The 15,096-nt window shown below is 38.4% G+C and overlaps 1 long non-coding RNA gene across 1 annotated transcript; it reads right to left on the bottom strand.

The window, feature by feature from the left end:
- Window positions 1–8,005: 8,005 nt before the first annotated feature.
- LOC125164515 (uncharacterized) lies at window positions 8,006–14,465 on the bottom strand. Its single transcript, XR_007151798.1, has 3 exons — window positions 14,210–14,465; window positions 13,702–13,791; window positions 8,006–9,059 (listed from the first exon to the last, which is right to left on the bottom strand). It is a non-coding gene; the product is annotated as an uncharacterized LOC125164515 (long non-coding RNA).
- Window positions 14,466–15,096: the final 631 nt, after the last annotated feature.

Below are 15,096 nucleotides of genomic sequence, written 5' to 3'. Positions count from 1 at the left end.
CTAGGATTAGGAGAAATCTGCACAGGCTAAATGACAGTGTAGTTCAGTAGATAGTATACCAAAGGCATGTGTTTATAAATCCAGGAGGTCCTTTCCAGGGTTTGTTTTAATGAGCAGTCCTCTTCTAATATTCAGAGAGGAAAGTTGTTACTGGATCTGGTATTAAGGATAAGAAAGGAGCTGCTAAAAGTTTGGAAGGATTCTTGGTAGTGATTATTCTAGGACATGTGTATCTTCTAAGGTGGTATTCAGGTGGATTCTTAGAAGGAACCCCGTTTTTCCTGTGTGAGGGATTAGCTCTGGAGTGCTCTTTCTCTGGTGCAGTGCAAATAGGACAACTGATTGCATTGAGTTTGAGCTGATGTGACAGGAGATAAAGTACAGTATTTTTAAAATCTGAAGGAGATTGTTTCTTAGAAAAGTGATAAGAAAATTGAAAGATACTTCTGCTGGAATCTAAAAATGAACTCCTGTTAGAGGAGAAGAAAAGGCTCAAGAGTTGGTTCACATTTTCCTTTATAGACTTCTTAAAGCCAACTTTTTGATAGGCTCAGTCCTTTTAAACTAACTCTTTGTTTTTCTTGGTTCATGACAGTTGGATTCCAAATTTTCTTTTGTACCTTTAAAATAGAACAATTGCTTTTGACAGGAATTTTTGCTTACATATAAGTTTGTAAGTTGAGACCAAATGGGCAAAGTGTTGGGCAGGTAACATTTGTAATGTGTTTATATTGGAACAAATGTAAAAGGGTTACAAAGATTAGAAAGAGTCATAAAGAACTGCTTGATTTATAAATGCAGTAGTTCTGGTGCTTCATATAATGGGATATATTGAACTAAAACATTTGTATATATAGTATGTCAGCATTTCTTAGTTACTTCTCTTGAATCCATTTTTAATATCTGATACTGTACAGGTTGGGGAGTTCTACTCTTCAGGCCAATACTGTCCAGACTGTGTAAATTTATAAAATAAATTGAAAAATTCATCATTCTCCTATATTCAAGACCAGCACACATAAATGCTAATGTAGGGCTCAGAGGGGAAATATATTTCTCCTGAATATTTGAGAAAATGTGAAGTCCTTTCAAGAAAATCTAATAAACATAATAATCATAGCCTGCTGACACTAAGGAAAAAGGACCTCATTCGCTCTTTCTTTTATGCAGCGATTTACTGGTCCCTACTGATTTCCAAATTGGATCACTGTAGTAAATTATCTATGCTGGTACCTGTGAAAGTAAGCCCTGGGATCCATATTTGTTTTGTGTTCTGCTTAAATCAGCAAGAATGATAAATTTGATGGTGTGAAATTGGAAGTGTCAAGGGCTTTCTTTGGTGATTGAGCAAAACGATATCTCCACTTTAATTTATTGTGACCCTTTTTCACTCTATGTGCTTTGTATATCTAATATTTATTTCAATACAAATTAAATTCTTGTTCCTTCATCTGTATTGTTATATATCTAAGATTTTATTGATGTAAAAAATCAAATTGTGTAATAAAAATCTCTCTGGATTTAAGCAGATTTGAAAATGTTATGTTGCAAAAAAACATTTACAGTTAGAATTCAGCTTTCCATTGCGCTTCATTGCCTTATTGTTAGAGTAAGGTGAATTTGAACATTTCTTTTGTCCTCAGCTCATCACAAATAATAGAAATGCTGTAATTTTGTGGTCTAAGGTAAAACTGGAAAAAAAAAAAAAGAAAAATTGTAGTGGGTCTCTCAACTGTTTGTTTCTGTACTTTTTTGTGTAGTGAAATTTATAGCCTAGTGGGTAAATTATTTATATAACCCTAACATTATGTACAGTATACAACATAGCCAAAGTTCTAAATCAACACATGATAACATAGAAGAATGTATTTTCCTTCTAGGTGTGTAGAATTGGCAGGTATTTTTTGTGGCAATTTAAACTACTTGCACTAAGCAAAACACTGTACAAGTCACTAGTTTATGGTATTTTTTTGGTTGAATTCTTCAAATTTGGTTCTCTACAACCATTACGACCAAGAGTTTCAAGAGTAATAGGCCATTTCATTTAAATACCAAACCAAAAACCCTCAAGACAAAGAATTGAAACTTGCAGTGAACTGGAATAAAACAGATATATTTTTTCATCATTAACTCATAAAAGATACAGTTGTATATGCAGATTTCTCTGATCTGAAAAAATAGTCCTTGATGCTGTGAACTAGTGAAGTACCAGATTCATGTTTTACAGTTCACTTTAGTAATATCCAAAAGCATATAGTTCATCTTCTGAAGTGTGTAGAAATTATCCTTTTTTATTCCCTTATCTAAAAAGCTAACTTTCCTTTTGGGGCTTATAGTACTTTGGGCTTATTTTGAATTAATACTTAGTATGTGAATTTCATATTCCTCTTTCCCAAGGACAGTCCTCAATTTAAAAAAGCAGAAGAACATTTCTTAATCAATATTGGAACAGGGTGCCTGGCTGGCTCATTTGGTAGAGAGTGCGACTCTTGATCTTGGGGTTGCATGTTTGAGCCCCACATTGGGTACAGAGAGTATTTTTTAAAAAAGTAAAGTTTTTAGAAAAATTGGGGACAGCTTTTAGAGAAATATTTTAATTTTATATGGGTATATTGCTGGGAATAAAATATTTTTGGGGAGTAATTAAACATTTACTGTAATAATTAGAACCTACCAGAGGGTTTGTTTGTTTATGCCCTTTAATATTGTAAAGTCAAAGGATCTGTAAGCCTTATTACTATTTGGGTTTTTAGGTTCATTGTGGTTGCTCTAAAATGGTTTTGTGGCTATACTTAGATATAGATATATTTATATAGCACTAATATACTTTCAATAACATCAGATTTTTTAACCCTTTGACATTAAAATGCTCAAGTAACTTTGAAGCAGGTTAATAAAATCATTTTTATTCTGTCATCTATATACTGGGAGTTACCAGATTCTCAAATTTTAAAACATTAGAATTTTATTTTGATTACAAGCAAACTGCCCCCTAGTGGCAAATTTTCTGAAAAACTGTGATGGCTCTCATTTTGCATATAATAAAAATCATGGTGGGGGGAGGCATAGCTTGACTCCTGATTTTATTTCCGGTTGGTTTTTACATTAAACACTATTTAAAGTTATGAAGAGATTCTTACTCATGATTTTAACCTTTCAGTCCTATAAAGAGTTTGTGGACCAGTATCATTGGTTAATAATTACTATTTCAAGATGTCTAAGTGAGCTAATGAATTTTTTCACTGTATTTATGAGACAGTAGAGACACTACTGTTTGTCTCTGTTTTAAGACTGAGAAACTGGGGCGCCTGGGTGGCTCAGTCGGTTAAGCGGCTGACTTCGGCTCAGGTCATGATCTCGCGGTCAGTGAGTTCAAGCCCCGCATCGGGCTCTGTGCTGACAGCTCAGAGCCTGGAGCCTGTTTCAGATTCTGTGTCTCCCTCTCTCTGACCCTCCCCCGTTCATGCTCTGTCTCTCTCTGTCTCAAAAATAAATAAATAAACGTTAAAAAAAAAAAATTAAAAAAAAAAAAAAAGACTGAGAAACTAAACTGGTAGTTTATTCCTGACTGGTAATTTGTGAAGGAAATCATTAGAATACAACCTCATTGAGACCATGCTCTCTGAATGTACCTTTTTATAGTCTAAGTGTATAGTCTAAGGAAACACAGCCCATGGCTGTTCTTTGTGATACCATTATAATTGGGGTATTCATATAGTTCTGTTTTTCAAAGTTTGTGGAATAAACCATTCAATTCTTAGGAGATACTTCCATGCATTTGCTATTTGCCCCACCTCAGAAGGTCATTGTAGACACTTGTCACATGTCTTCAAAGTTTTGAGCAAGGATAACAGGAGATATACTCCTAGTGAATGAACATTTTTTTTGTTTATCAGTACTGATGCTCTTACAAATGGATCTCCTCCCATGCCAAGAAAAAAGAAAGCATTACATGACATGACCATTTACACCAGATACTCGTTTTGTTTTTTTTCCTTGAAATGTCATCACTCCCAGACATCAGTAGAACTTAGCACTGGTTAAGTATTTTACTGTCATTTTTTGTATCATCTTATTGATAAGATTGTTTAGCCCATCCCCTGTATTGTCACATTCTGTTATCACTCACCATTATGTGGAATTTACAAAAAGCCCTTTGAAAATACAAAAGCAAGTTTGGGTTGTAATTAACCACTTAGTAAATCTGATTATAAATTATGGTGCAAAGTCACATAGAATGTTTTGAAGATTTTTTTTCTGAATGTTGAACAAGGCTCTTAAAAAGAAACAAATGTTCAGCATCCCAGGTTTTCATCGAAGTGTTTACTATTACCCACAGAAAATAAACTGAAAGGATAATGCGACACGTGCCAACATACATAGGAGTTCTGACGAGTAGATGAAGTCAATGAAGGACTGCTGGGAGCAATGGGAAGACTAAACTGAGCAGGAAGGCACATGAACGCCTCTCAAGGCGTTCAAATTAAAAAAATTTAACACTCCCAGTCTCACAGTGTGGGCCCAGTTCAGCCTGTGGTCTTCCTGGCCAGTACATACTTTAATAGTGAAAGACTCTGTCCCAGACCTTCTTTGACTTCCTGCCTTGGGAAATAGGGCCAGATTACATTAATGCCAAGAACTCATTTCTTTTGCTGAGATCCTTTCCCATCTCTTTCCCTGTGCTCCATCCCTGTTAGAGACCTTGTCCCTGACCCACATCCCTTTTGGTAGAGAAAATACTGAAGTTTGAGCCATGCAAGTCTTCAATCTTATACTCCCTTGCCAACAATTTTCAATTTTGACCAGAGATAGGAAGGGAAAGGAGACTGGGCATCTCTCAAGTAGGGGGAGAACCTCAGACCCCTGTGGCCTAAGGCTTAGTTCCTTTCCCCATTTGTCTGAGGTACAGAAAGACAAACCAGGAGAAGGAACTTCTCTCTGAGGCCTAGAGCTCAGCTTACGTGAAAATCCCCCAGCACTTTTGGAAGGCATATGGATAAACCATCATTCCACAGATGCCTCTATATTTTCCTTTATTCTGAACTTAGTCTTTATTTCCATTTTTCTCTAAGTACCTTGGGACATCTCATGAACCTTTCTTTTGGTAGTGTCCTTAGTACTTGCTCCATTGTTCCATTACATTTACCCTGCAAAACCTCAACCTCCAAAAGTAACCCCTCCCCCACTTCTCTCATAGCGTTCTCTATTTTGCCTTTCCACGTATACTATTACATCTTTTAAACTCTTACTCCCTTCTCTCAAAATAAATAAAAAAAAAAAAGAGATGGGAAACTAATGGGATGCAGGGGGCAGGAAAAGATCAGGGAGAAGGGATGGTTAGAAGGAGATGGTGGAGAGGTGAGGAGCCTTAGAAATGGGACTGCTGTCTATCCAAGGTGGACTCTGTGATAACAATCTGGTAAGAGATTCCATGGGAAAAATAAATAAATGCTGTGCCATATCCTCTTGGTTCTTTTCAAAATCTCTCCAGTTTTCTTTTTGGTTGATGGATTCAACCAACTTAACCAGCACAATGTTAAAGCATGATCAAGCATGTGCAAATATATACATCAGGCATAAGGTCAGAAAGTCCACAAATGGTAGTTACAGTCTTGAGATATTCTCTTAGTTTCCTGGGGCCTCAATTTCCCCATTTGTAGAATGTGGCCAATAGAGAATTATTGCAAGGATTGAAGTGAGCATATTTGTACACTGTAGCAGTTTGGGCAAATAGCTACATTGTATATGCTTCTCATTTTACTTTAGGAGATTCTGGGACTCTTGGAATTTAAAAAACTTCTTTCCAGTCAGTGTTTAGTTAAATCTTGCCTTATCCTGTTTTTTTAAGTCAACACCTTTCTGGGCAAAAAGGAAAGTGGACTTGTTAAGAGAATCCTCCACCCCATTAAAATATAAAATATAAAGTCTTATGTTGACATTTAGATTTTTTTTTTTTTTTTTTTTTTTTTTTTACTCTCACAGTTTCAGGGATATAAAGATTCATGCAAGGGACAGAAAGTAAAAATGCTATGACCATAGCAAATCAGATCAGCTTCTGGAATTGTGAGAGCTCTCTCCACAAGTACATCTTCAAAATCAGTCAGTAAATGATTAAAAGTTCTCTCTAAAACATGCTCCTTGTAAACTATCCCAAATGAATGCATGAGAAGGATGCAAAAATAGCCTAAGAAATGCTCAAAACTAAGTTTATCTGTAACATGTGGAGAATGAAGCCCAGAATTACAATTCTTTCTTCTTTAGGGAATCTGCCAGAAATTGGGAGTGACTTCATTTATCCCAAGGGTGACACCTCGAAGTTGTGGAGATGAGACCATTATCATTGGAAAAGGCAGTAGAGCATAGCCAAGCTCTGGGCCTCTGGAAGCCTGACAGACCGGGTTGCAGTCAATTCTCAGCCCTGTGATTGGTTTCTCCTATAAAATGGGGTTACTGGGGCGCCTGGGTGGCTCAGTCGGTTGAGTGTCTGACTTTGGCTCAGGTATTGATCTCACAGTCCATGGGTTTGAGCCCCACGTTGGGCCCTGTGCTGACAGCTCAGAGTCTGGAGCTTGCTTCTGATTCTGTGTTTCCCTCTCTCTGCCCCTTCTCCACTCATACACACTTTTTCTCTCTCTCTCTCTCTCTTAAAAGTAAACGTTAAAAAAAAATTTTTTTTAAATGGGGTTACTAAGACCCCATGCATTGCAAGACGATAAAATGAGCTCCAGCAGTGTTTAGCACGGTGCTTCACACACAAGGGCTTGAAACATTTTTGCCGTTGTGATCATCATCATCTAGAATTTAGAAGAGTTCTGTGGAGTGCTTTATTGAATAACTTGAGTAGTTAACATAATTCCCATTTAACTATATCCCAAGCAGAAAATAACTATAATTACTTTCCAGGTAGTGTTTAGTAATCATTGATGTTTGTATCAGTGGCCACCTCCCATTTTCTCCCCTACTATAAAATTTTCTCCCCTTCTATAAAATTTTCAGTTGTCAAGAGGTTACATGAATTGTGACATAATAGTAAGAGCACAGAATCAGATTTCAGTAGTAACTACTTCATACAGATCTGTGACCTTGGGTAATGTATTTAACCATGCTTCACATCTTTTCTCTTTTGAAAAACAGTAATACAGGATCAAAATCATTATGTATGATGGGACAGAGTTTTCTTCTCTGCCCCTCCCTCCCATTTTCTAGAATGCTTATTTTAATTTTTTAAATGTTTGTTTTTGAGAGAGAGACAGTGTGACCCATGAGAGGCACAGAGAGAAGGAGACACAGGCTCCAGGCTCTGAGCTGTCAGCACAGAGCCCGATGTGGGGCTGGAACTCATGAACTGAGAGATCATGACCTGAGCCAAAGTTGGACGCTTAACTGACTGATCCACCCAGTCCCCCCTAGAATGTTGTATCTTAAGGCTACATTATTAGAAGGGTGTTTTAAAAATAATGTTACCTAACATAGTGAAGGAGAAAAAGTAACAATGTATCGAGGAAAGATCTAATTGCATTCAATATTTTATCTGGGAGTTGAACTCCCATAAGGTCTTTCCCCTTCTTCATGCATACTCAAGTTCTGGAATCTGCCCACAACAATAATAGAAGTAGTTGGAGCAGAAAAAGACAGCATTCTTTGGAGGCAAGACCCAAGAAAAACTGGAGCTGAGATTCTAAGGAAAGAGTGAGTATATCAAAAAAACTAGGAGGGACGCCTGGGTGGTCCATCCAGTTAAGTGGCTCTTGATCTCAGTTCAGGTCTTAATCTCAGGGTAATGAGTTCAAGCCCTGTATTGGGCTCCATGCTGGGTGTGGTGCCTTCAAAAAAAAAAAAAAAAAAAAAAAAAAAACAGGACTAAGGGACTGTATGGAGAAGCAATAGAAAGACAATGCAAAGTACAAATGCAAGCCATGTATGTAATTTTAAATTACCTAGCAGCACATTAAAAACAGTAAAAAGAAACGTGAAATTAATTTTTATAATGTTTTATTTAACCCCCTATATCCAAAATAATATTCAGCTGTTAATAATTATTAATATATTTTACATTCTTTTTTTCATATTAAGTCTTTGAAATCCAGTGTATTTTTTATTCTTACAGCACATCTCAATTCAGAGTAGCCATATATCAAATACTTACTCTCTGTATATGACTAGTGGCTACTTGATTGGACAATGCAGGTATTGAAAGTATGAAAGAGATTGTAAGAGATTCACTGGTGACGTGGCATTGGCACATGTTGCTCCCCCAGGGTCTAGGAGTATGACTCCATGGCTGTGAATGGAGTTGAGGGGCCAGCTGAATAGGGTATAAAACGACTAATCTCTGCTGGCTTGTGGACTTTGTGTGGTTTAGATTACATGGCCTGAAAGTGAAGTTGGGATTGAACGTTCTTTGGGGTTTTGTGTGTATGTTAAATTGGCCAACATTAAGACTGTTCTAGATTAAACCACCCTTCTTTTCCATAATAGGGTGTATTAATCTACTCAGGCTGCCAAAACAAAATACTATTGACTGGATGGCTTAAACAACAAAATTTCTCAGATTTCTCAGGCTGGGAGGGCCAAGGTCAAGGTGCCAGCAAGGTAGATTTCATTCTGAGGCCTTTTCTCTTGGCTTGTACATAGCCACCATCTCACTGTATGTTCAGGTGTGTGTACGTGTAGAAAATGAAGTATCTTTGTCTTCCTCTTACAAGCCCACCGGTCCTATGGGCTTAGGGCTTGCCTTTATGATTTAACCTTAATTACCTCCTAATACAGTCACATTGGGGGTTAGGACTGCAACAGAAGAATTTGTGGAGTGAGGGGGCGGGGGAAACAGTTCTGTCCACAGCATATGGACTTAGCGTTTAAGATACAGATGTAGATAATACTTCACGACTAAGAAATAAAAGTGAAACCTGGGAGACGGTAGAATGCCACCTTGTAGTGTAGCTGTGGTACAGCACTTTCATCTGTGAGTTAAAGGATCTGGGGCCATGTTCAAGGCTGGCTCTCCAGGAGCTGACCCGAGGCAAGTCACTTACGTTTCTAGATTTCATTTTCCATATCTGTAAAACAGGGAATTACCGTTCTCTTGAAGTGGCTGTGAGTTTAAATAATGGTTGTTAGAGTGCTTTGTAAACTCTAGTGCTATGTGAATTTTTGGTGATGTTATCAAATTACCATGTCCTACACATAGTACTGAAAAAAAAATTTTTAAGGTTTTTAAGTAATCTCTACACCCAACGTGGGCCTCGAACTTGCAACCCTGAGATCAAGAATCGCTTTCTCTACCCGACTGAGTCAGCCAGGTGCCCCCACTGAAAACATGGTTTAAATGACTTCAACACAGTAATGATGACATACATCATTACATCTGTCAGATAGTCTTAATGCTAAAGCTCTGTATTAATGCAAGAGGGTTTCTACTACCACCACTGTTGAGAATACATATATTTCTGCCTTTTGATTCTTAGAAAACACATTATGTTATATATGCTAATTCTATATGTCAGAAGCATTAAGTCATCAGAATGTCCGCAAACCAACCTGTCAATAAATGGTGTCAGTTATACCTTCAAAATATATCCAGAATCGGACTGTTTCTCTTCACCCGCCTCCGTTACCACCATGGACTAAACCATCTTCATCTTTCACCTCGTTTGTTACAGTAGGTTCCTCATTTTTCTCTTGTTTTCTGCTTTTACCTGTTTCCTTCCCATATGTCTGTTTTCAATGCAGCAAACAATCTTATGTGTCTGCTCTGCTGAAAACCTTCAACGTTCCCACTCTCAAAAGCCCCTGCGGTAACCTGCCAGCACCTATTGGATCACTCTCCTCTTGGTCCTCAGCTGCTACTACTTTTCCCCATGTTCAGTGTTCCAGCCACACTGGTTTCCTTGCTCTTCCTGGAATGTGCCAAGTACACTCCTGCTCACGGGCACAAGTACTCTTTGTGTCCCTTCTACTTAGAATGCAGACCTAGATACCCATTTGATTCCTTCCTTTACATCCTTCAGATCTTTATTCAAATGTCATCTTGGTCAGAGCTTTCCTGACTGCCCTATTTAAATGTGCTACACCTCACCCCTGACATTTCTCCTCCTTACCTGCTTTACTTTTCTCTATGGCACTTCTTGTCTTGTGATGCTTATTATATGGTATATAGCATTATCATATATTTATTTTACCATCTGTCTCCCCTACCAGAGTGTGAGTTTTACTAGGATAAGAATCTGTTCCTGTTTTATTGCATTGCTAAAAGCCAGTTCCTAGAACATAGATTGCACTCAATAAATACACGCTGAATGTTTGAAACAAAATCCACCCTAGTTAAACAGAAAAGGATCCTTTTTCAAAGGAAAAAATCTGGAAGTAGAGAATCAAGCTTGGAAGCTATAGAACCAGGAATGATGTAGTTTCCATTGGAGACAGTCATCACTATTGTGGGGTTACGCGCTAGAACTTCTGTCCCCACTACCTGTGAAAGCTGCATATATCTTGGCCTCATACCTCTTCACTTGCACAAAATGTATTCCATGAGATGCCTTGCTTTACCCATCACTTTTTTCAAATGGATGTCTCTGTCACATCTGTGGGCCCTAGCTGCAAGGGGGCCTGGAAAAGCAAGTTCCAGCTTTCTATCCTGGGGAGGTGGACCCACAAGGCGGGAAATTCCCCCAGATACTGGAATTACATCAAAGATATGCTGGGTAGACAGAAAGTACGATAAATGTCCTTTACTGGTACTGAACTCTACCTACCATTAAAAAGTTCCAGGGGCACCTGGCTGTCTGAAGAGAGTTTATGACTCTTGATCTTGGGGTCATGGGTTTGAGCCTCACATTGGGTGTACAGATTACTTAAAAACAAACAAAAAAAACCTTTAAAAATTGCAAAAGAATTTAATAAAAAAAAATTCCATGTCAAGAGAACCGAATTTAGATAGAAACTTTATTTTTAATCTAGAATTTTCTTTCTTTTTTTTTTTTTTTTTTAATTTTTTTTTTTCAACGTTTATTTATTTTTGGGACAGAGAGAGACAGAGCATGAACGGGGGAGGGGCAGAGAGAGAGGGAGACACAGAATCGGAAACAGGCTCCAGGCTCTGAGCCATCAGCCCAGAGCCCGACGCGGGGCTCGAACTCCCGGACCACGAGATCGTGACCTGGTTGAAGTCGGACGCTTAACCGACTGCGCCACCCAGGCGCCCCTCTTTTTTTTTTTTAAATTAGAAGCAATTCCTAAAACTACCCCAACATGGCAAGTAACTGTTCCATACAAACACACGCATATGCTTGGAAGGAGCAACCCCGCAAAGAGGTGTGCTCTAGCAAGGAAGGTCAGGGCCACTGTTGGCAGCCCCTCCACAGCCAGCCCAGGGTCCTATGGGCAGAGCGGGCCAGTGGGCATGAGGAATCCTGGGGGTGGAGGTACTCAGCCAATGGCTTTGGGGTGGCTGGAATTTGTTTCTAACAGCAACTGCTGAACGATCTGTTTTCAAATTTATTTTTCTTCCTTCCTGATTCTGTCTCTAAGCTTTATCAGTTGCATATTTTCTTTCTCATTTCACATCCTGGTAAGTAACAACCAAAACCCCTTGCCTGGAGTATGGTTCCCATCGTGAACTTGTACTTCTTGGCCAGAGGGTGGAGTGAGTAAACAATCTGATGCTTTACTTATGAAAAAGGAATGGTGTGAGCCCATCATCAGAAAAAGCAGTGAGGGCATAAAATCCCGGGATGCCTCAGAGCTTTTCCTCTGTCACCAGAACTACTGTATTCAGCCACTATGTCAGTGAGTAGCCTGCTGCCCAGCCCAGTTCAAATATATTAGATTCTAGGACTCGTCTTGATTCCATTTAACCACTTTTCCTCACACCACTTTTTTTTTTTTTTTTTTTTTTTTTGCAATATGGGACAGGAATGACTCTCTCGAATTATTAGATATTTAAGTGTAGAATTCACTGTCCTTAGCTCACACTTCAGTTGGTGAAGTAACATGTAGCAGAGGCTACCCTGCGAGTTAATGAATAATTATGTTTTGTATTATGTTTTGTATTCTGGCCTCTGATTGCAAGTCATTTGTCCCAGCCACCTGGGGCTTGGTAATTATTTCTTTGACACTTTCTAAAATGTTTTTAGCTTTAAAAAAATATATTTTTTTACTGCTTATTTTTTTACTTCATTTGTTTAGTTCTTTTCTATTTATTAAATTCTTCCATTTGCTTCAATTCTTTAGAATGTCTCCTGGCTCTTTATGATCTATTTCTGTTTAAGTATGTAGAAGAATGTGAAAGAATTATTCCTTACTGTGAAGAAGCCAAAGCCACAGTCAAGCTTGTTTACCATCTTACGGGCACAGTTTAGGCCTCAGCTTTCAAGGGCATATTTTTGGCTTGTTACAAAGCATTCTTTGGCTGCCCTTCTCCAAAGTCTGCTCCTCCCTAACCAGAAAACAGGGCAGGGACCAGATTCTTTTCTTCCTTTTTCAATTTCTCTGTAGCTGCTTATGCCCTGATATGGCATAGCCAAAATACCAGAATTGACTCAATTTGACTCCTTTTTTTAGGGCTAAAGAAAGGTAAAGATCTGGATTTTTAGAAAGGACAAATAATGTAAAATTTCATACAAATCTGATACACACACACACACACACACACACACAGATTGATGTCAGACAAAAGTACTTCTGGCAAGCTATCCAAAGACAAGAAAAGAAATGTTGGAGGTATCAGGAAAAAGTGTAGGATTGCTGGGGAGAACAAAGAAGCTGTAATGAAGCATGTCTATGCTACAGAAATGTTTGGTGGAAGATGGTTTTCACAAGAGGCTAAGAATAAAAAAGAACAAGACTCTGGCCCTGTTTATCTTTTCACCTTCCTGTCCCCACTTGTATAGATATTTGAGGCAAGAGATAGGAAATATTGTCTCCCATTCCTCTCTCCCTGATTCCCCAAAGTGATGCTGAAGTGGGAAAGTGGCTTCAGACATGGACAGGGCTGGTACATGGTAAGGCGAGAGTTAGGAGGGTATTTATGGAGAAACGGGAGGGGATGGTGGCAGAGGAAATGAAGTGGAGTGCTGGGGACAGAACGTGTAGATTCCTAAAAGAAAGGGAAGGGTCTCTAGAGCCTGTGAGAGCCTTTCAGTAATGTAGATCAAAGTCACATAACATTTAAGGGGAAAAACGTACTTTTCCTAGAGGAATTATGTATATGTTTATTGAGAGAGAAGGAGAGCTGATTAGAAAAAGAAGTAAAAGTGGACTGAAAGTTCTCTCTGTGGGGTGGAAATTGTAGAGATTTTACAGAAATAACCTTAATTCCTAATCTCTCTGAAGGGGTCTGTGGACTAAAGGCGAATTAAGTTACGTAGTTCTTACAGTTTGGATGCATTCACTCACTTACCCACATACATTATATGTCCCATGCACTATATTGTACACTAGACACCAAAGCTTGAAAGGTGAGTAAGAAACAATCCCTGTCTAAAGATACTAGGGGAGACAAAACTGTGTAACCAGTTTGAGAATCTCAACTCAAAAGGCATGTCCCTGAAAGTTTCATATTTTCTATTCTTGGTACTTTGCTGAACTTCATTGTTTTGGGATAGCAGCCTCCCTGTTTATTAGATTCTTAATTCCAGGTACTGAGATTTAGTCCTACTCATTTAAAACATCAGTCTCATAATTTAATTTAAAAATACTCACGCCCCTCCAGGGTAGACTAGACCTGTCGATCCAGCTCTCTTTACACACACCTCTTCCGTGTGCTTCCTCCTCTGGTGGTATGGTCAGGAGCTCAACAAGGAAAACGGGTAATGTCTTAAGTGCATGAGTGTGGTAAGGTTGCTGTCCCCTTTCTGTAGGTCCCTGTGGCTTATCTAGTTCCTTGTCAGTGAGTGCACATGGGGATTCCCAACAGGCCCCATTGAGGAGAAATTCAATCCCAAACAGCTCCCTATGTTTTGATAGCTCTTTATAAGACTTGCTGTATCCATCAGCTGACTCGTGGCCAGCAGTGGTGAAATACATTCATCTGATGTACACCTATCTGTTGCCCCATGTTCTATGACAAGCCTACAGGTGTCAATCTCATTTACTGTCTGTGATCCCAACCTGAGGTCTATAGGATCAGATGGGATCCAAGTCTATATATTGGAATTCTCTCTGCTCCAGGTACCATCTGCCCCCACCCCCACCCCGTGCTCAAAATTACCTCCAAATTTATAGCGCTGGGATAGATCACCAAGCTTGGTGGTTAAGCAAACATCCAAATGGGGATGGAGATATCCCTTTCTTTGTCTTGAAGACACTACAGAACTTTACAAGTACCACAGCATAAGTGAAAATTTCTAAAATAGAACACAGATATTAACTATTAGTGAAATAAATTGATAATTTGGAAAAATTGATAATTTAACATGAAGACCTTCCTTTCTCCAAAGACACCACTAAAAAATGATATGACAACTCACAGAGTGGAAGATGATATCTGTAATACACATATCCAACAAGGGACTTGTTTCCAGAATATAAATATCAAGAGCTCATACAAATCAATAAGAAAAACACAGACAACCTAAAATAAAGGTGGGCAATAATCATCTTGACTAGGATATGAAAAGGATATCTAACCAGCCAATATACATTTGAAATTGTATCCAGCTTCATTTATCATCAAGGAAATGCAAATTAAAACTACAATGTTATACCACTCCATACCTCCCATGAGGTTAAAAAAGAAAAGAAAAGAAAAAAAAAAAAAAAAAAGGATAGTAGCAAATGGTGGTACAGTCATGAGCAAACAGAACTTCCCCATACTGTTATTGGGGGTGTCTATTGGTAATTGGTACAACTACTTTCGCAAACTGTTAGCAACTGCTAAAGCTGGAAGTCTGCATACCATATGGCCCAGTAATTTTAGTCCCAGGAATATGTCCATCAGAAATGCATACACAGGTCATTGATAATTTGTAATAGTCTTGAACTAAAACTACCCAAATGCCAATCTGCAGTAAAATGGGTACATTGTGGGATATTCACACAATACAATCCTATATAGCAGTGAGAATGAACATAACAATATGAATCCCACAAACATAA

The sequence above is a fragment of the Prionailurus viverrinus genome, chromosome B1 (assembly GCF_022837055.1).
Source record: "Prionailurus viverrinus isolate Anna chromosome B1, UM_Priviv_1.0, whole genome shotgun sequence".
NCBI classification, from domain to species: domain Eukaryota; kingdom Metazoa; phylum Chordata; class Mammalia; order Carnivora; family Felidae; genus Prionailurus; species Prionailurus viverrinus.
Note: the sequence above shows the minus strand (reverse complement) of the source record. Positions and strands in the feature narration are given on the sequence as shown.